This window comes from Triturus cristatus, chromosome 5_2 (genome assembly GCF_964204655.1).
Source record: "Triturus cristatus chromosome 5_2, aTriCri1.1, whole genome shotgun sequence".
Classification (NCBI taxonomy): Eukaryota; Metazoa; Chordata; class Amphibia; order Caudata; family Salamandridae; genus Triturus; species Triturus cristatus.
In genome coordinates, this window is record NC_140588.1 from 12,977,019 (window position 1) to 12,997,252 (window position 20,234).

General features: G+C 42.6%; 1 protein-coding gene and 1 long non-coding RNA gene across 3 annotated transcripts in view; one reads left to right on the plus strand and one right to left on the minus strand.

Annotated features, from left to right (window-relative positions):
* Positions 1 to 15,227, minus strand: part of LOC146822587 (fibrous sheath-interacting protein 2-like) — a 638,078-nt gene extending 622,851 nt beyond the window's left edge. For both annotated transcript variants that reach the window (XR_014962060.1, XR_014962059.1), the window contains exon 1: positions 14,901 to 15,227. The gene's annotated coding sequence lies outside the window, so the exon portion shown is untranslated. The remainder of the gene's footprint in view (positions 1 to 14,900) is intronic.
* Positions 9,147 to 9,654, plus strand: LOC146822588 (uncharacterized). The gene is made up of 2 exons (XR_014961803.1): positions 9,147 to 9,183; positions 9,496 to 9,654. It is a non-coding gene; the product is annotated as an uncharacterized LOC146822588 (long non-coding RNA).
* Positions 15,228 to 20,234: the final 5,007 nt, after the last annotated feature.

Sequence of the window (20,234 nt, forward strand, 5' to 3'; positions counted from 1 at the left end):
ATAACCTAGAAAAATATGTATATGCAAAAAAACGGGTCATTGGGCACGGAAGAGGGGCTTGGAAGTTGGAAATCAATGATTTAGAAGGCCTTAGTCCCCTAAATGGGTGTTTGGTATTCTCAGCACTTGGCACTTTATCAATATTGGTGTTTTTTTTAATGTAATGTATTAGAATGAAAAGGCGATTCAATTTGACAGCTACATCAAGTTAGATGTATAGGCTGCATCATTAGAGATGGTATTAATTTACGAGATGTAATGTTTTGGAATGAAATGGGGGATCTATTTTTTTTTCCCCGACATCCAATTAATTGTATAGGTGTTGCCAAAGGAGATATTTAATCCAGATATGTAAATTTCATATAACATGTGGGGTGGGTTGAGCAGTGGGGACGGGGGAAGATAATGTGAATATTTAAAATGTGCAATAAAAATTATTGTTTTTTTTTTTTTAAAGGATTATCTGTTATATTTTGATATACAGTTGTGGACTCCTTCTCGTCCTTGCTTATTATGTTTGTCTTTAAATCCTTCCTTTTACTCATTTAAATAACTTATAAATTACTTGACTGCCATATTCTTATCAATGAAACCTACTCTTTTCAAAAAATTTACGGCCGGACTATTATTCGCTCATAGGGGCCAAATGTACATACAATGCAACTGGTAAAAGTGGTTGCAGTTTGCACAACGACTGTTACTGAAAGCATTGGTAGTTCGCAAACCGACCAACCTATTATTAGGCCAGTTTTATAATATGGAATCGTAGTGGGTCTCAGTTCGACCTACCTCAATAATAATAATGACGTAGGGAGCAAATTGTGATCCACTATGATTCATTGGCATTACAGGGATGGTGGCCTGCTGGAGTCAGTAGACCACCATGTCTGTGATTGCTTTTTTTTTTTTTAACGTAGCTCTTTTTCGTTAAAGGTAACAGGATGCGTTTAAAAAAACGGAAATGTAAAGATTCAGTAACTTTTTTTTTTTTTTTAGGGGTAAGCAATGGTGCCATGGACTGTTTTTTCAAAATAAACAAAGGGGAAGGGGTCCCCTGGGGACCACTTCCCCATCAACTTTGAGTCACCAATACGTCAGAGGTAACAGAAGTAACATCCAGTTGCCTTAGACCCATGATGACAACATGGACCATGTGACCTTTGTCTCAAATCACACCACAAGAAGTGACATCACTGAATTAAAATAAGTCAAAATTAAATAAGTTCAAAACTAATACTGTATCAGAAATGTTGCTAAACCAGGCATTAAGATTTCTGTCACTACACATATACTAATTAGGCTGCTACCATATGTCATAGGCGCAGCCATCACATATCCAGCAGCCATTTTGTGCCAGTGATTGTAAACCCCAAAACACCCTCAAATGTTAGTCACAACCCCAAATGCAATGACCACTAACAAACTCAATTGGAAAATTACCAAAAAGGACATCAAAGCAATATTACTGACCAGGGTGAGGCCTGATGTCAGTAACTAGACGCAGGCTTCAATGGCTCCCAATATTGGGCCAAACTCCAAGCGTTTAATCTTGTTTTAATGGTAACCCAAACCTATTTGCAAGAGAATAGAAGGAGATTCTTGCCCTCTCTGGTAGTGAAGTTGCCATACATCTTCAACTAAAAATTATTTTGTTCATTAGACTTATTACTCTTAGGAATGGTCTTTACAGCAGCTGGAAAAATATTCCAAAATTTTGGACTGCATCGTTCAAGGAGTGTTAATCTACACCGCTATTCCAAGATTCTTAACTAAGTCTTAGACTTGGGCCTCACCCAGTGGTGCCCTAATTCCAGCAAACAGCAAAATGTACCTTATAGAGTCCCTCCCCCAGCTCTATTCACTTCCAGACACTATGGGCCCGATTACGATGCCGTAGGTATGGCTCCGAACCCCGGTAGGAGCAGTTCCTACGTTATCGTAATTGGCTGTTAAGATTCCTTTCCGACCGACCCATTTTTATGGGGTCAGTCGGAAAGGAATCCGAAACGGATTTCTGAATGGCCTCCGACGGGCTCAGAGAGCCCGGCTGCAATTCGGAAAGTCTACAGTAATCCCTCAGGCGGCTCTTTCCGCCCAAGGATTTACGATGGCAGATTCCCACAGCCTTTCTGTGCCGGCCTTTCAGACACAGAAAGGCTGTGGGAATCTAACTTTAGGGGGCCCCTACCAGGCCCAGCATGGGTGCAAGGCAGCCAGATGGTGTCCTAGGGGGCACCTATAGTGCCCCCTTGTTAATCCCTGCACCCGGTGGCAGGTACCTTGAGGTGCCTGCCATGGGGTGCAGGGATGAAGTGCACCTCAGCTCTTTACAATGAAAGCATGCATTTGGTCGGAATGCATGCTCCCATTGTAAACAATACTAACTGCTGGGTTGGGACCGACGACAGGAGGTCGTTTGGTCCCAGTTCCCAAACGATGTCGGACAGACTCAGGTCCGTCCGACATTGTAAATCGGGACCTATGTGGCCGACTACCGCAAAATAAACACATTCTGCCCATCATTAAGAGTGGCCAGTTAAATTGCGATCCATTCAAAAACACTTGTTTCACATGGATCACAATTACAAGTGGTCCAATGTTTACTGAATCCGGTAATTACCAGGTGTGGTAAAGATCATACCATTTGTTACTTTTAATCAGGTCAAACCTACCGGACTTTGACAAGGAGGAGAGGCACAGCTTTTACCAGGACATGCCAATTTTGGTTCAGTAGACACCAAAATCCACATCCAAAAAGCTGGAATGTGAACTATTATAGCACCTGCTAAAATCCAAAAAACATAGGTGTCGGATTTTATCCATGTGATAACTATCTCATCAAAATACCGGGTCACTCGTAATGAGGGCCTCTGCTGCTAAGTGTTGCTATACACCTTAGAGTTTACTTCACACACCTATTACATAAGGTGCCAGTCCCACTGTTGTTTAGTCACACCAGACTTCCAGTCCCAGTGAGTTGTGTACAACTCATAGCCGAGGCAGGGTAAGCAAATAAGGATAACACTATTCTCACTCTTTCCAACCAGTTAGTATCCTTACCTGGCAGATCTGGCCCAATATATAGTGGATACAGCAGTATCTAGGCACCACTGATGGGCGCTGCAACCAGGGCTGGGTTACATGGAATGAATCAACTGAAGGTTCGATATACAATGCGCGTTTGCATAATCTAAAACAGCATACACACAATGCACTCATAGGCTGAATCCACACGAGCATACATGTATTGTGCCAAAATGACTGTGCAATATTATTAGAACATCTCTAAAACCTTTCAAAAAGGCTATTGACTAAACATTATTTCCGATTAAATACATAGATATTGCTTTCCAATAAACACTGAAACGTTTATAAAGGTACCACTAATGTTAATATTGAAATCATTTGAAATAATCACGCTATTTAAAATACACTGGATGGAGATTGGTTGTAATGACAGTGCCTTTTGTGGCAGGTGTACATATTATCTGGCACTGGGTGAAATAAGAAAGTGTACATCAGTGTCATAACTGCTAAATCAAAATTAACATTTTATAGCTTAACTCAAACAGCAGGTGACATGTAGATGGAGAAGGACTACATGTGGTGCATATCAATGGATGCGCTACATACAGCTTCTTGCTGTGTGCTGTAATCAAGATAGTCTGTTTCTGCATAGCCTCACCCACCCTTTACCCATACATGCGCAAAGCTTTATACTTTTGTTACCATTCACTTTACTCTTTTAATAAAAGATCATAATGCAGACGAGTGCTTTCTTCCTTTCAAACTTTCTTTCCTTTTGTCTTTCCTAACTTCTTTCTTTTTCCTTCTTTCCTACTTTCTTTCTTAACTTCTTTCTGTCCTTCCTCTTTATGTATTTCTTGCCTTCTTATTTTTTTGCTCCCTTCTTCCATCTTTCTTTCTTTCAAGCAATCTTTCTTACTTTCCTTCCTTTTATCTTGCCTTCTTTTTTTAGGTCTCGTCTATGCAGTGCGCATGCGCTGCATAGGAAAAAGACCTTTAGCCATGGGCACAGCTTTGCGGGCAAAAACGTGCACGCGTTGCATTGCTTCCTATGGCAACGCGTGCACGTCTGGCAATTCCCTTGCGGGAGCGAGCTTTCAAACCATAGGTTTGCAATTAACTCGCTCGCTCCCGCAAGGGAAACAGGCCCAGGCGCCCTCCTCTATCCCCTCCCCCTGCTGCCGCGCGAAGGGCGCGTGCTTGTTTCCCATTCACACCGGACGGGTTACTCTGCGACAAACGTCCTGATACTGTTCATTACCGAGCACATCAGACACAATAAATATCCAAGATTTTATTGCAAACTTCATACAAAGCTTTTATACCACAGAAACAGCCATTTAGCGAAGTTCTAAGCGCTACTAACATTGGTACATGAACGAGGTATGGTGCCAAACAGCGAAGTGATATGCCCAGGATCACACACTAAGGTCAAGCGAGGTGCCGGGAGCAGAACACAAGCCTTGTTGTTCCATAGTCAGCAATTTACCTAATTACTTGAGTAAATCTCTTCCCTACGCCATTCAAAACGTTTACAAGAGTTTGTAAATGATGTCCAGAGCCAGCTATGTAACCAACGGCGTAACATTATTTTGCAATAAAGAAACATTTTTAAAAGCATTACATTTTTAGTAGGAGCCATATTATCGAAAAGCTATATTCCCTTCTAAACTAAACACGGAACATCTTACATCGCTGTTCCCAGTTGCAGGGTCCAAATACGTCAGAAGCTGTTTAAATAAAACAACAAATACTGCAACAATGGGTATTTATTACACCGAGCAAATGTCTCAAACAAACTGGTGAGAGCATTGTGTAGATAAGCTACACGTTAGCCGGCAGGGTTAAATCAACAACTCACCGGATCGGATTTGTGTAAATCCAGGAGGGAGCTCCTGAGTTCCGAGTTTGCTTTCCGTGGTCACAAGATTACACAGTTGGAGGGAGGGAAGCGCTGCTCTTTCCGTGCGGCGCAGGGCCCGCATGCTCGTCGCCGTAGAAGGGTGCGGTGTACCTGGCGCAGCCCTTTGGCCCTCCACCTCTCCCCGTTACTCATTAATGGGGCTGTAATGTAACCTCAGCGCGTGGATCCCAGCCCGTCAGCATTCCACGTCCCTTCGATCCCGGTGCAACCTGCACGCGGCTCCCACGCCCGGGAGAAGGCGCATTTACATTAAGCGTGGCACACGCTGCCAGCAGTCTGCAATTGCATAATCCACTTCTGTGCGCACGCTAACTTCAGAATTATCAGGGGCGTAGAAAAGATGTCAGGGGCCCTAGTGCCATAAAAGGAATTGGGCTTCTATGCCCTGGTTTGATAGTATAAAATAACCACTAATTGGGTGCAGTGAGCCCTGGTGCCACTGCACCTGCTGCACTATTGCTATCCACGCCCACAGAGACTTCCTTAGGCTTCAACATATGTGATAAAGGTGTTAGTCAGGAAAAGTGACTTTATCCACGCTTTTTAAAAAAAAGATTATTCTTGGTTTTACAATGATGCCATATAATTTGTGGTTAACGCTATATAAAATGCGAACAACATTACAAATTAACTAGGTTCAAAGTCACACACAACCCGACATATGGCCATAGGTACACATGCACGTCAGAATGAATGTTCCCGCCCTGGGGTGACAATGTGCTTTGTAGTGCTCGCTTACCACGTGCACTGAAGTTTCTCTCAGAAAATAAACCCGTGAGAAATGCTTCACGATCCGCGATTGCTCCAGTTCCCACAAGAACCTCAGATATTCGTAAACGTTGGTGTCTTCACTAGTTAATAATTGTGTAGGTTCTAGTTATATTGGAATGTGTAACGATTGTTGGACTGTTTCCCATGAGTATGGTGACCAACTGGCATGGGTGCAAATTCAGGACGATGAGGGTAAAAATACAGGGCAAAGGGTCCAAATTCAGGACAAAAATTCAGGACAGGAGGTCAAAATTCAGGACAAAACTTTGGTACAAAAGGTACGTTTTACAGACACATCAAAGGAGGTCGCGTAATAGTATATAAGTAATCCCATCTATATCCAAACATATTCATCCATTTGCTAACCTATCCATCATGTATCCTTCCATCCATCGTTTCACTCATCCATCCCTACATCCACACTTTCACTCATCCTTCCATCCACCCTTTCACCCTATCCATCCGTACACTCATCCATCCACTCTTCCACCCAACTCATCCATCCACTCTTCCACTCACCCATCCAGCCATTTATCCACTCATCCATCCATCCATCCAGCCAGCCATTTACCCTTTCACCCATCCAGCCATCCTTTCACTTACTCATCCATCCACCCATCCTTCCACCCATTCACCTTTTCAGTCATCCATCCAGCTTCCCTTTCTCACTCCATTGACCCTTTCGCTTAGCCTTCCTTCCTTCCATCCATCCACCCATTCTTCTACTCATCCACTCATGAATCCATCCATTGGCCCTATCACTCATCCATCATTTCACTCATCCATCCACCCATTCACTCGCCCATCATCCACCCTTTCACTCATCTATCCATTCTTTCAATCATCCATCCACCCTTTTCCCCATCCATCTACCCTTCAACCCATACATCCATCTACTTACCTTTTCTCTCATCGATCCACCCATTCACTAACCGATCATCCACCCTTTCACTCATCAATCCATCCTTTCGCTCATTAACCATCTATTCACCCTTTCATTCATCCATTCACCCTTTCACTGATCCATCCAGCCATCCACCCATCCCTTCACTTACTCACTCGCCCACCTTTTCGTATTAATTATGAGCTGAGCCTTTGGCTGCAGAGTTGCAGACAGAAGAGGCCCATCAAGAATTTCACCCTTGCATTAGTTCATAAAGCAAGGAGTGGGGTGGGGGGTGGTTTCACTATGCCCCTGCACATAGGCAATCTGAATAAGTAGAAGGCATGAGTCATGCATGATGCACAGTGCCATGCCATGAGGTGACTGTGAAATGGTGTTGTTTCCAGGGCTTTAAGTAGGATGAAAAAAGGGCAGGGGGCTCTCAAAAGGGGGTGTTTGATGTAATTAAGAATGTGGCTTAAAACACCCAAGCTAAAAATCTCTGCTTAGCATTGTGTACCGCCTGACTGGTATTGTGCCTCTTCTGTCATTGTATCAAGATATATAACACAAGTAACGTTACACCTACAACTAGCAGGAACTATTGGCTTTGTCTATGGTTGTTAGTAGCATAAAATAAAAATGCAGCAACCATGGCTTTGTTGAATATAATATTGAAACTTTTCAAAACTACTTGTACCCCGGCACCCCAATAATTTAGTATCATAACAGCATGTGCTATTAAGGGAGTAGATTCCCAGTCCCTTAATAGCACAAGCTGTTATGATACTAAATATTGGAGTGCCGGGGTACAAGTAGTTTTGAAAAATTCTTGACAACGAATTCCATTGGAATCTCCGTTGAGCCAACATCTGTGGTAGTGGGATGTTACTGTTATCTTGAGGGGCACCGACATTACACAAATAAGAATCTGTCCAGGAATAACTAGCACGAACTAAGACTTTTTGTAGGATTGGAGGTGCAACTGTCGAAACCACCACTACCTTTGCTGTATCATTATAATATTGAAACTGCACTTTTCTAAAATGATGAGACTGAAAGAACTCTAGCCCCTTCATTTAGAGGATTGGGCAAGCAAGAGTAATGCGCTGATCGCACACAGTAAGGTTTCAAAAAGGAGAAGGGACCATAGACCAATGGTGATCGATAAATATATGCCGGCCAAGAATGGACAAAAATATATGACCTTGATGGATATCTCGGACGCCTTCAATTCTGTCACCCATTCGAAGTTGTGGACAGTTATATACAGTCTTTATACGTCAGATGTACTCACAGGTCTCAGCTTGAGTTCGGTATGAAAAGGATGGGGAGTGTACAAGGCCCTTTGAGATTCGAAGGGGTGTTAGGCAAGGTTGCCTCCTGGTGCCTTTTTTGTTTAAAATTTGTACTCAAGGAGTGAAGGCTGCTCTCTCTGGATCTACTAAAGATGTGCCTCATTTTAACTCAGTCCCCATGCCAAGTCTTCTTTATGCCGGTGACGCTGTGCTATTCGGGAAGACGTTTTCAGAAACATAGAGGTTTACACAAAATTTATGAAAGTTTGGCTCTTCATGCAAATATAGCGAAATCTTTTGTATTGGCTGTAGGGGTCCAGCATGCCTCATGGAGGCGAAAGTAATTGCTAAGCAGGAAATGTCAAAGAGGATGCACTCCTTCCCTTTACTTAGAAAATGCTGGTTTAAATTATTCGAATCAAAACTGCTTAGCAATTACTTTCGCCTCCATGAGGCATGCACCCCAGTTCATGAAACCTTGGATTACGGAGCACAGAGTACTTGTAAAAATCGTCACTCCGGAGACAGCGACCAACTGGAACCGAGACACTTAAAGTTATGTTTCAACATAAGAAAGAAACCACAAAAAAAAAAGGATTATGAGACTGTCATGCTTGGATTTTCGATTCATCATTACTAAACTGATTATTTTTATTTTTGATGCATTTACATTGTAGAGCGGTGATATGTTGAATTTAATTTCCAGTGAGCAAGTGTTATTTTCATTTCAGTATTGGGGTAATACACGAGTGTTTTGATGTTTGCAGGTATCGTTGCGAAAGGCAATGTGGGAGTTTGAGTTTTTTCCACACAGAGTTTCTATTTGAACACAGCATAGTCACAGAGATAGAGGTCACGTGATATTTTGATTTAACAGGTGTTGGTAATCTTTTAGTTCACGAGAGGGTATTTAACCCCTTCCCTGCTCATGACGGAACCGTTCCGTCATGAGCCACGGTTGGCGTGTGCTCATGACGGAACGGTTCCGTCATGACAATCCTGTCGGCGGCCGCTCCGCCTGCGCGGCGCTGTTTCCCCGCCTGTGCGGGGCGACAACGCAAATGGGCGGAGTCATGACGGAACCGTTCCGTCATGAGCACAGCTCAACTGTGGCTCATGACGGAGCGGCTCCGTCATGAGCACAGGCCCACCGCGCTGCCCCCCTGCCCCCCCCAGCGCTGCAGCGGAATGTCCGCAGCAGCGAAGGGGTTAATGAGTATCGCGCACGTTTATGAAGGGTTGACACGAACACAACGGAAAACATGAGGCGGTTGGTTTAGGTAATGTTAACCGAGCATTATAGTTCAAGGATACGGGTGGAGGGAAGCTTTTAAAATATTGCTGGGAGGAATTAAGGGGTTTGAGAGTATATTATGCACTTTGGTTATACTTGTAGTTCTGATAATTTTGGTGTAGGATTATGTTCATTCATATTTTTTACTGTGGGGGAAATGAGTGTGTACCCGCTTAGAATTTTGGTGGAGTTTGGGATGAGGGTGGACAACTTGGGCGCTTAATTACATTGTTTATGATAGAATGGCTGTTTCATGATATGTTGGCTTAGTGGTTTTTTCTTTACTTTTATTGTGTAGATCCCTGACGAAGAGCCTCACAGGCTCGAAATGCATTGGATAAAAAATACACATGTCTTTTCCACGTAATGATTGGCTTCAACCGAAGCGTGTTGTTGTATGAGGCCTGGATGGGCACACAACGCATGAGAAGTTATTGAATAAAGCGTTTGGATACAATCATGCTGTCTTCGCAGTGATTCAAAGTAAAGTTCACAAGTCTTGAAGCAAGAAGTATATAAAAAAATTTGGTATAATGTGTGAAATATTGATTACTTCAATGAAATGATACACTGGAGGGACTGCCCCATATCTGCAGTGCGACAGTTTGGAGCATAATGAAAATGCTCCTGCTCAAGTTTACTTCAGTATTCACTGTGACTGGAGGCGTTTCACAGTTACTGATCGCACGCACTTTTGATTCGAATAATTTAAACCAGCATTTTCTAAGTAAAGGGAAGGAGTGCATCCTCTTTGACATTTCCTGCTTAGCAATATTTAAAGGGCACACTCGGGTCACTCGGTTTACAGGAACGTTTTGAGAGCACACAGAGTTAAGCACTATACCCAAGGTGAGATTAAAGGAAGCTTTCTTATTATAGGCAGCCAGAGAGCGAAGGAAGGTTAACTGCACTAAAGCTACCGTGCAGTTTTATCAATTGCCCCCTCACATCACACAGGACGTACACTCCTACTTAGTCACAGAGTCTAACCTCCAACACTGTTTCATTTTAGTAAGGTTCCGCTTAAACTATATTCCGGTGAGGCTGGGCTATCCCAGTAATGTTCCCTCTGCTGGAGATCCGACGTTATGTCCCTGTGATGGGTTGTCTTCCCAAACGGATTTACATATAATTACCTATATATTTTTTGGTAGTTTTTATAATGTGCATAGGAAAAGATTTATTATCCCACTTCTGCGCAAATACAATTTTACGCAATGTTGGACAGCCTTATATTTTATTCAAACACTTGCTGATCCCCTTGTTAGTTACTCTCTGGGGTCGTTCCTCTGGTCGTCCCTGAAGAGTAGGAGATCCCTTATAGACAGTAAAGCAAGATAAAAGCTGCACTCTTAAGGATTTTTAGTGAATCTTTATTATGAAATGTTTAATTTGTGGCATGCTTTAATAGTAATATTATTATTCTTTTATATCATGTAATTTTAATCTGTGGTCTTAAATACTTTTTAAGCATTTATGTATTTTTCTTTTACTTTATATACTGTGGAAATATTGCTAATTAAGAACTTTGACTAACTGAGTGCTTTAAATAAGCCAATCAATGGCAAGCAATTAATAAAGTGCACAAAAGACTTAGGTCTACCTTAAACAAGCATTGGCATAGCCAATAGGTCTCGCTTTCGGAACTTATAAGTATTTAGTTATGCAGCACAATATCCTTGGTGCAACAACATTAACTGTTGCACGGTTAAACACTTATAAGGTCCCAAAGGCGAGACCTATTGGCTATGTCAATGCTTGTTCTTTTCTGGACTTCTTTCTTTTTGCCTTTCTTGCCTTCCTTATCTTTCTTGCTCTCTTTTTTCTTGCCTTCTTACTATCCTTTTTCCTTCATTCTTTGTTTTTTCTTTTAATCTTTTTTTCATTCATTCTTTATTTCCTTTTTGTCATTTTCCGTCTTTCTTGTTTTCTTTCATTTGTCTTTCCTGCCTTCTTTCGTTTTGTCTTTCTTTCCTTCTTTTTTCTTTCATGCCATTTTCTTCCCTTCCCTTACCTCCTTCCTTCTCTTTCTTTACTTCCTTTGTTTTTGCTTTCCTTTCTTCCTTTTTTCCTTCTTTTCTTCCTTCCGTTACTTCTTTTTTGTTTTCACTCTTTCTTTCTCAAAGGCAGGAGGCTGGCAGCCAACGGCATACCAACTGGTTTTTTAAAGTCTGTATTAGCCAAGACCTTATGATTTTACAATTTTCCTTCTTTATTTTTTGTCTTGTCTGTCTTTCTTTACTTCCTTTCTTTCCTTCCTTTCTTCTTTCCTACCTTCCCTTTTCCTTCCTTTATTTCTCCCTTCCTTTTCTCCTTCCATTATACCTTCCTTCCTATTTTTCAAGTGACTGGTAGCCACTGGCATAACGATTGGCTTTGTTAGGTCTGTGTTAGCCAAGACCTTTTGATTTTACTAAAGTTATGTGTATGACAGTTATTTAAAGAGGTTTGCAGCCACACTTTATCCATTTGCCTGTGGTTTTGTCATTCACATTTTTCTTCCTCCCACTCCTGCATGCATCAATGGGGCAATGCATCAGCACACTTCAGCCACAGCCCTTTCACAAGGGCAGTATACCATAACTCATCTTTGTCAGAATAAGAGGGAGAAGGAGGTTCAGGATAGGTTCGTCCTCCTATATCATTAAAGTACACTCAATTGATCCATAGATAATGGATAATGAGAAACTAGCCTAAGTCAACAGAGAGTGGATTCACCAAATTGGTGAGCCTCAACAATTTAGAAAAGAAAAATGCTTTTCTAGAGTCCCCTCACTCATCCAGGGTTGCCCCTAGGTGACATGCTTCATCATTGAGGCCATCCCAAGAACCTACTGCTTGGGGCGTGCTACAACTTGCGAGATTTACGTAGGAGCACTTTTTTGTGTGAAACTATGTGTTGTGCAGTGTTGGGGGGAGTGGTGTTTGTGTTAGTTAAAAATACCTAACTAGTGAGTTAACTATTTATTCCTACTCCTAGCTGGTAAGATAAAAAGGGGTTAATAACACTAAAAATATAACTGTTATGTGGTTATATTGGATTGGATGGGTTGGATCCCATGCTGTCCTGAAGACGAGGTTAGGGGATACCTCGAAACATGTTGACAAAATAATAGGCAATATAACCACATATCAGTTATATTTTTCCTGTTATTAACCCCTTTTTATCTTACCAGCTAGGAGTAGGAATAAATTGTTAACTCACTAATTAGGTATTTTAACAAACACAAACACCACTACCCCAACACTGCACAACACATAGTTTCACACAAAAAAGTGCTCCTACGTAAATCTTGCAAGTCGTAGCACGCCCCAAGCAGTAGATGCTTGGGATGGCCCCAATGATGAAGCATGTCACCTAGGGGCAACCCTGGATGAGTGAGGGGACTCTAGAAAAGCATTTTTATTTTCTAAATTGTTGAGGCTCACCAATTTGGTGAACCCACTGTCTATTCACTTAGGCTAGTTTCTCGTGATCCATTATCTATGGATCAATTGAGTGTACCATAACTCTTCCACACACAAAGTGGTTCCCTACAGTGCCAGGGAGTACTAAGGTAATGTGAGTGTTTTTGAAACCAAAAAAAATCAATGTCTTTGGCCAATGCTTTTCTTTAGATTGATGAGGGACCAGCATCTTCCCAAACAATAAAGTTTTGCAAAAACTATGAGCAAACAATACAACAATTGCCAAAAGGCTGGCAACCAATGCCAGATCTCTTGGCTTTGCCAATGCTTGTGTTCTTTGGATATCTAAAGGACTATTGAGCAAGGGATCGCAAAGGGTCACAAGTGTGACCCCTGGGAACGCAAATTAACACCCAATTCCCTTTGTGTTTGTGAATGGGTTACCACCTCCTTTGAGGTGTCGGTAATTTTATTAATGGCTTGGAACGAGATTTCAGTCACAAAACATTAATACATACCAAAGGAATCAGTATTTGTAAGGGGCACTGTAGATACTACCCTTTCAAATACTGATTCGGTATAGTTTACTAAATCCATTTATCGATTCGGAGAAGCTTTTCTGAATCGTTAAATGAGCTTAGTACATATGAAAAGAGATGTTAGCATTCGCCAACCCTCTACAGCCCTGCCAAGGGTCACACATCTTGCTGTAGAATAATGCATTTCTGGTATTTTTCCCTCATTACCGCAATGCCTGAGATTGTCATGCAAACGAACCATGTCCTGAAGTGTGATAGTTCCAGTTTCTCGCTTTTCTAGGATGGATGGCATAAAAGCTCAACTCAAGTGCTGTTTTTCAAACGCCACAGGATGTACAACGGGAGGTATATATAAGATTCTCAATATATGTATGACGTGGAACTATCCTGCTCTCACGCTAAGCCAAAGGAACTTCAGAGATTGAAAGACCAAAACTCAAAACCCCACATCGCATAATTAATGTAAAAAACCACCCCCTGCTCAAACCATAGTATCAAACAGATGTGGATGTCCAGCCGCAAAACTAAGCTTCTAGATACATGCCAAAAACCGGGTCAGTTTAAACTGCAGTAAAATAAGGGCCTAATTGAAGAACTGTAAAGAGAGAAGATCCCCGCAGGGCTCCTTCACATCCTGTAGTTGGCCTTGGGTCCCATGTGGAAGAGAGCCTGGACACACTCTGTCAATTGATCAGGATCTGATCATGCCATTAATATGATTGATTGCCAGCCAGGGAGGCATAGACTGGCTAAGGCAGGGACTCTCTGTTTAATGTATTGTTTCTCTGCAGTCCTGCTCGGCAACTGGTGTCTGGGCTGGGCTGTGCTACTACTAAGTGTGGGTGACATTATAATGATCGCGAGAAAATGTCACTCTTAGTTGTTGAATGTCACTCATAATGACATTGAAATTAGGAAAATGTCACACATTACTAATCAGAAACCTTGGCAGCTATGCCTCTGATTCAGTAAATCAGAGAGATGGTTTGCGAACGTTCTACTCAGTTGTACAGCTGACCTATAGTTGCGTAGTATACCTTTTCAAAGTTCCTTCCTGTATTTCTATTCACTATGAAAAATATTAAATGAGGACAAAATTGTTAATCATGTTGGTACTATTCAGCAGCGGTTCCTCCGCAATGGCGGAGGAGCCCTTTCCCACTGATTCAGAGTCAGCAGCTGAAAAATAAAACAATAGTTCATTAACGTTTTATTTTTCGGTGGGGGGGGGGCTATATGCACTTCTAAGAGCGCATGTGAGTTTTGGCAGGCCATTTTAGGCCGGTCAAACTGACATGTGCACTTAGGTTTCTCCAACCCAGCTGTATTGCACAGCCGGGTTGGTGAAACCGCCCAGACTCCCTGCTTGGGAGCAATGTGGAGATTGGGTGGGGAATCCGTGATGCCAGAGACTGGAAGCACGTGAGGCTGCTGGCAAACCTTTTATTATTCTTTTTTATTGTTATCATTAACCACCGGACAACACCCCCTACACCACCACCGTTCTCTATCTGAGTAGGCTGCCACCGGAAGTATTAAGCACCCCTGTAAAAATGTATTCAATATTTATGCCTAGCCAGCTAAGATGTGCAATACTGGTTTGGGACGCGAGTTTGTATAACTAAAAGTCGTAATGTTGTACCGTTACCGCTGTCAGAGGGACCAATCAGAGAGGCGAACCGCAGAGAGAGGTTTTAAGGACGCAACAACCTTAATTTGAAGCAGACATCCTACCTCTGTTCACTCTCCCACTTACCCAGCTCCATTCCCGTTCATCGCTCTTCAATCCCAGCGTTAGTTGGTGTCGGAGAGGTGAAGAGTCATTCCTCGCTCGTACACTATCGCTGGCTCATTACTGGCGCCCACTTGTCATCACAATACTACTAGGCCATGAGAGGAGGGGCTACTTTGTGACGTCACCCGCAGGGCGAGACCTACAGGGATCGAGCCCTTTCCGAGGGAAGTTGTTTTAAAAGGGTTCATTAGGCACCATCTTATTGTTTCTCTGGAACTATCCCACTGCCGATTTGGTGTTTCTTATCTATTATCTACAGGTGGCATTTAAGCCAGACGCTGTCCACGTCTGTCGTTCTCAGAGGTGTATGAACTTCAGTGGTCGAAGTGGGGAAAAAAAAGTAGGGGAACTGTGGGCGGAGACTCAGGGGGCGGGACTAACCCAAGGTTTGGATTAGTGGGCGGAGTCGGAGGTGTGGCTAGAAATAGCAAAACATACCAATTTTTGAACGTTTGGCATTTCACTGACCAGTTACAGCTTATAACGTTATTTAATTCAAAGAATCAATAAACATGTTTATTTGAGGTTTAATATATAAGTTGTTTATATTTAATTCATTTACAATGTGGGACATGTTTCCAATCACAGAATATTCCAAATACGCTTATAAGTGAAATCATAAGCCATTTGTCTCCGAGCCATGCAGTTTCTTTCATCTGTACTTCTCCTCCCTTTTTCTAACCATTTCTGAACATAAAATTCAGGTTTAAATTCTATGACAGGTGGCCCCACGATATTTATGAACATTGTAGAAGACAGACGATTGATTGATATTCTGTTCCGCAGTGGTGTGAGCACATCATTCATTACACTAAAGCCCCGTTCACATTAAGCAGTTGAGGTACAAAAGGTGTTTATAATGTGCATTAATGGTTTCAGGCTTTCAGAGATGCAATTTTTATTTTGTTTGTACTCTCTGAAACCAAGGATGTACTGCCTGGTATCAAATACATGCAACCTGCTACAAAGGTTTTGTAATTCTCCCTCACCGTATAAGATGTCTACTGGATCTGGCCAATAAACTGGTTGTAGGAGTTTCATTCTATGTACTAACTCTTTGTATTCGATTTCATCATTGTTTGTGGTTGTGCATCTAGAAACATTTGATGCATTAGACATTGTCATCCTTTTCCGCAGGTTATTTGCTAAGCTCCTAAAGAACTGTGCCCTATTGATGCTAACACAGCCTTTGTTCTGTTGCAGTCCTACACCAGCAAACTGCATCCGTTCAGCAGCATCTAATGCAGTTGTAGCAAACAAAGGGCCCAGGTGCATCAGCCATTGATTCAAACACTAAAATCTGCATCTGTATTGAACGATCGGCCTCATATATGGTCATATCACACCGCTGCAGCCTTCTGGATAGGTCACCCAATTCTATGAGAGCATCATATAAAATGCCCATATTTTCAACAAACACCAGGGAGGTTAATAAACGGTTTAAACCAGCATATTTCCTCTGCTCAATGTCACTCCTCGTTGAGTCTTCGGAAGATTCCATGAAATGTTTAATAAGTCCTTTGTAGTTATTCCAAACAGCTCTCACAGATCTTTCACTTGAGGACACCCAACGTACATCTAGCACCTTTCCAATTGCCAGAACTCTTACTTCTACCTCCAGAGCACATTCCCCAAGCTCTCTCTGATTTTTCGGAGCGGCATGGTAGGTGGTATATAGTTTATCAAAAAAAAATTTGAGCTGATTAATGCCTGCGACTTCTTTACAAACATCACCCACAGCAAGCTCCAGCTTGTGGTTAGCACAGTGCCATACACTCAACTGTGGATATTTCAGTTTCAGAAGAGTTGCCACACCAGATTTCCCACATATCATATTGGAAGCACCATCTGTTACAAGCTGAACCAAATGACTTTTTAAATACTCATCAGTAAAACTGTGTCTCTCTAAGCATGCAAGTAAGGCATCTAAGATTAGATCTGCTGCTGTGCTTGGCAACTCAACAAGGTCCAAGAAAAAGGTCAGTGGCTTATTGTGTTTATCAATACATGCTCTTACACAGATAATTAGTGTGGTCAATTTACTATTTGTGAGCTTAGGGACATATTTATGGGAATGGTGGCGCAGGGCAGCACAGCAAGTTACTTTGCTGCGCTGCCCTGCGTCACAGGGAAAGGGCGGGAATGTGCCGTATTTATCCAATATGGTGCATTCCGGTCTTTTCCCCCTGCACTGGCGCCATTTCGACAGCCTAGCTTCAACGCAGGCACACTTGCCCCATGGTGCAAGGGTGCAAGGGTGCAAGGGTGCCTCCTTTGCATGAAGGATTGTTTTTGTGCAGGAAGGGGCACCTTCCTGTGCAAAAACAATCTTGAGAGGCTTTTTCATCTTTCTATGTGGGCTGCAGAATAAAGCACAGTTTGAAAGAGGAAAAAGCAAGGAGAAATAAAGATATTTCTCCTAGTTATGCCTCCTCTGGGGTAGCGCAAGATTTTGCCGCTTTCCCAGGATTACAAGTCCTTGTCAATCTATGAATGCGTCAAAAACCGTGGGGGTTGTGTGGGAGACTTTTATTATTGCAGGAAAACTACTGCGTGACAAAGCCACTGCTGCTCTAGGGTGTGCTGCTTTGTAGACCTGCCCGCAAGACTGGTGGTGAACCTGGGTATGAATTGTGGTGGACAGGGCTTCAAGTTTACCCAACTGGCCACCGGTAGGGTTCACCTGCTGGTGCTAAGAGACCAGGGCTTCTAAGGTCTAGTGGGGCCTTCTAAAGTCTATCATGGGTGCTCCCTCAGGAGTAGTCTGATGGACAAGGCATGAAGGCTGAACCAGGTTCCCCAGTTCCAAATTTGGTAGCTCTGGCCATAATGCCACATCCTATCCCCACCGAACACCCTTCTGCCCCACTGAGTGAAACTCGCACTGTCTTCACCTACAACCCAATTCTGCCCCATTATAAGCACCTGGATGTGACTCATTTCAAATTATGCAGTGCCTGAAAAAAAGTAACAACATTCTGGGAAAAGCAGATACTCATAGGGAATGCAGGATTATGTAAAGCATGCAAAATATAAGCAGGAACGACATGTTACCTTAACGCTTTTACTCTCGTTCAGAAATCAATGAGTATTTTTTGTCTCAAACATTGAGGACATGAATATAGGGCTCCTCCTGTACACGTGTTAAGCAGGGCTCAGAGACAAAGGAACTCTTGAAGAGAATCTGATCTGACTCACGGAAACCCACAAGGGCTCCTTCTTATCCACAAATTGTGCACTCTTGATTGTCAGCGCCAGGATGCCTGTTAGGTGAGAGTGCGCTTTACAAGTGAAATAAATAAATAATTCTTATTCATGTCAGCCAGCTAGCTGCTTAAACATAGTATAGCACATATGTATTCAAGTGTCCTGCAAAGAAGAATGAGTGCGAGTAAGTAAATGTGGGTGTGAATGATTGAGTGCCTGAATGTAACTGAGCATGAGTGAAAGAGTGTATGTCGATGAAAGTGAGTGAGAATGAGTCATGTAGAGTAAGTGAAACTAAGTTAGAATGAGGTAATCAGAGTAGGAAAAAGTGGTGAGACTGAGTGAGAGTGAGAATGTGATACCGAATGTTGAAGAGTGAGTGCAAGTGAGCAATTTTCAGTAAAAGGGAAAGTGAATGAGAATGAATAATGGGGGTAGTGAGCCTGAGTGAGATAACATGTGAGCAAGCAGGACAAAACACAGGCCTTGGCAAAGTGGAGGTAAATATTTACTTATGGGAGGAACATATTGTGCATCTTGAAAAAAAATGTGGTCAACTCCTGGGGATGTTGTCTTGGCACAGTAATGGCTTTGGAGAGAATTTGTGTAAAAATGGGGTGTTGAAAATAAAATGCAGTATTTGACCCTAAAGTTTTTTTTTCAAAATTATCTTGGGAGTAGCAACACCCAGACTGCAAATCCTCCGAGCCCTCCTTTATCTCTTCTTAGTCTTACAAGGCCCAGTAAATCGCACTCTTTTCCAAATCTCTTTCTAAATATTATCACTCTCAAAAACTGTTTTTTCTATGTAATTTTCCTTTGATGGGAAGAGGAGGTTTCTGAGGTGGTAGTATCAGGCAAGTGACACTACTTGGGCTCCCTCTGTTCGAGCCTTCATGGAGGATCCCTCTTCATTGCTACCTCCACCTGACCCCAGACTCCGCAACGCACTCCCTTGCAGGCTTGATTATCCACTACTCCTCTCCAGTGCACCTTATCTCACAGCTGACCTTGGGCCCCAGCCCCATATCAGGCACCATCGGGCTCCACTTTCATTTTTCCCGGTAAAAACATTAGTAAAATCACCTTCAAACTTAAAACATTGAATATAGCAGTAAATATAATTAGCACACACTTTAAAGTATGTTCCACAGTAGCCCTTATGACCCGACTGCTAATTAAATAAACAAAAACAGAAAGGCCATGACAAGGCCGGCTTTAGCGCTGATGCGAAAGTCTTTTTTGGCGCCACACCAATAATCACTGCCATACGCCACAAGTGCTCCTCATCTCCCCATAGCCCCTCCCCCTCATGACCCCCTCCTCGGATTCCCTCACTGCCACCCTCCACCAGTGCCCCTCATTTCGCTGTAGCCCCTCCCCCTCATGACCTTCTCCTCAGAATCCCTCACTACCATCCTCCAGCAGTGCCCCTCATCTCTCCCTAGCTCCCCCCTCCCCCCCATGACCTCTTCCTCGGATTCCCTCACTGCCACCCTCCAACAGTGCCCCTCATCGCTCCATAGCCACTTCCACTACCTCCTCCTCGGATTCCCTCACTGCCACCCTCCAACAGTGCCCCTCATCTTTATGTAGCCCCTCTCTCATATGCATTTCATTTGTTGTGTAGCGCTACTCATATCAGTGTAGTGTGTGTCAGTATTTTACACCACGCACACATTCTACAGAGACAACGAATCATACAAGTATGTAAATCAGCCTACAGGGAATGTCACATAAGCCAATGAGGATTACAAGGTGTATGAATCACATGTCATCCATACTGGTGGGCAGTTATTTTAAGAGGGTTTGGTATGGAGAAGCACAAACTCAGGATTTAAAGAGTACTCCAGTGGTTAGGGGTTGGCTTTACTGATAAAAATGTATATCTGCCCAAATATACTCATTTTAGCAACATTAGAATAATGAAAGACTGGGGAAGTTCTAACTATATCACAAAACAAAAAACGCGAAGTTCTAACTATATCATTCAGGTTTGCATGCAGCTCTTTGATGACAGTTCATTGGTCACTGTCCTATGTTAGGATTGTAACTTCTGAACTGCAAGTAACACAAGGATCTCTGTGA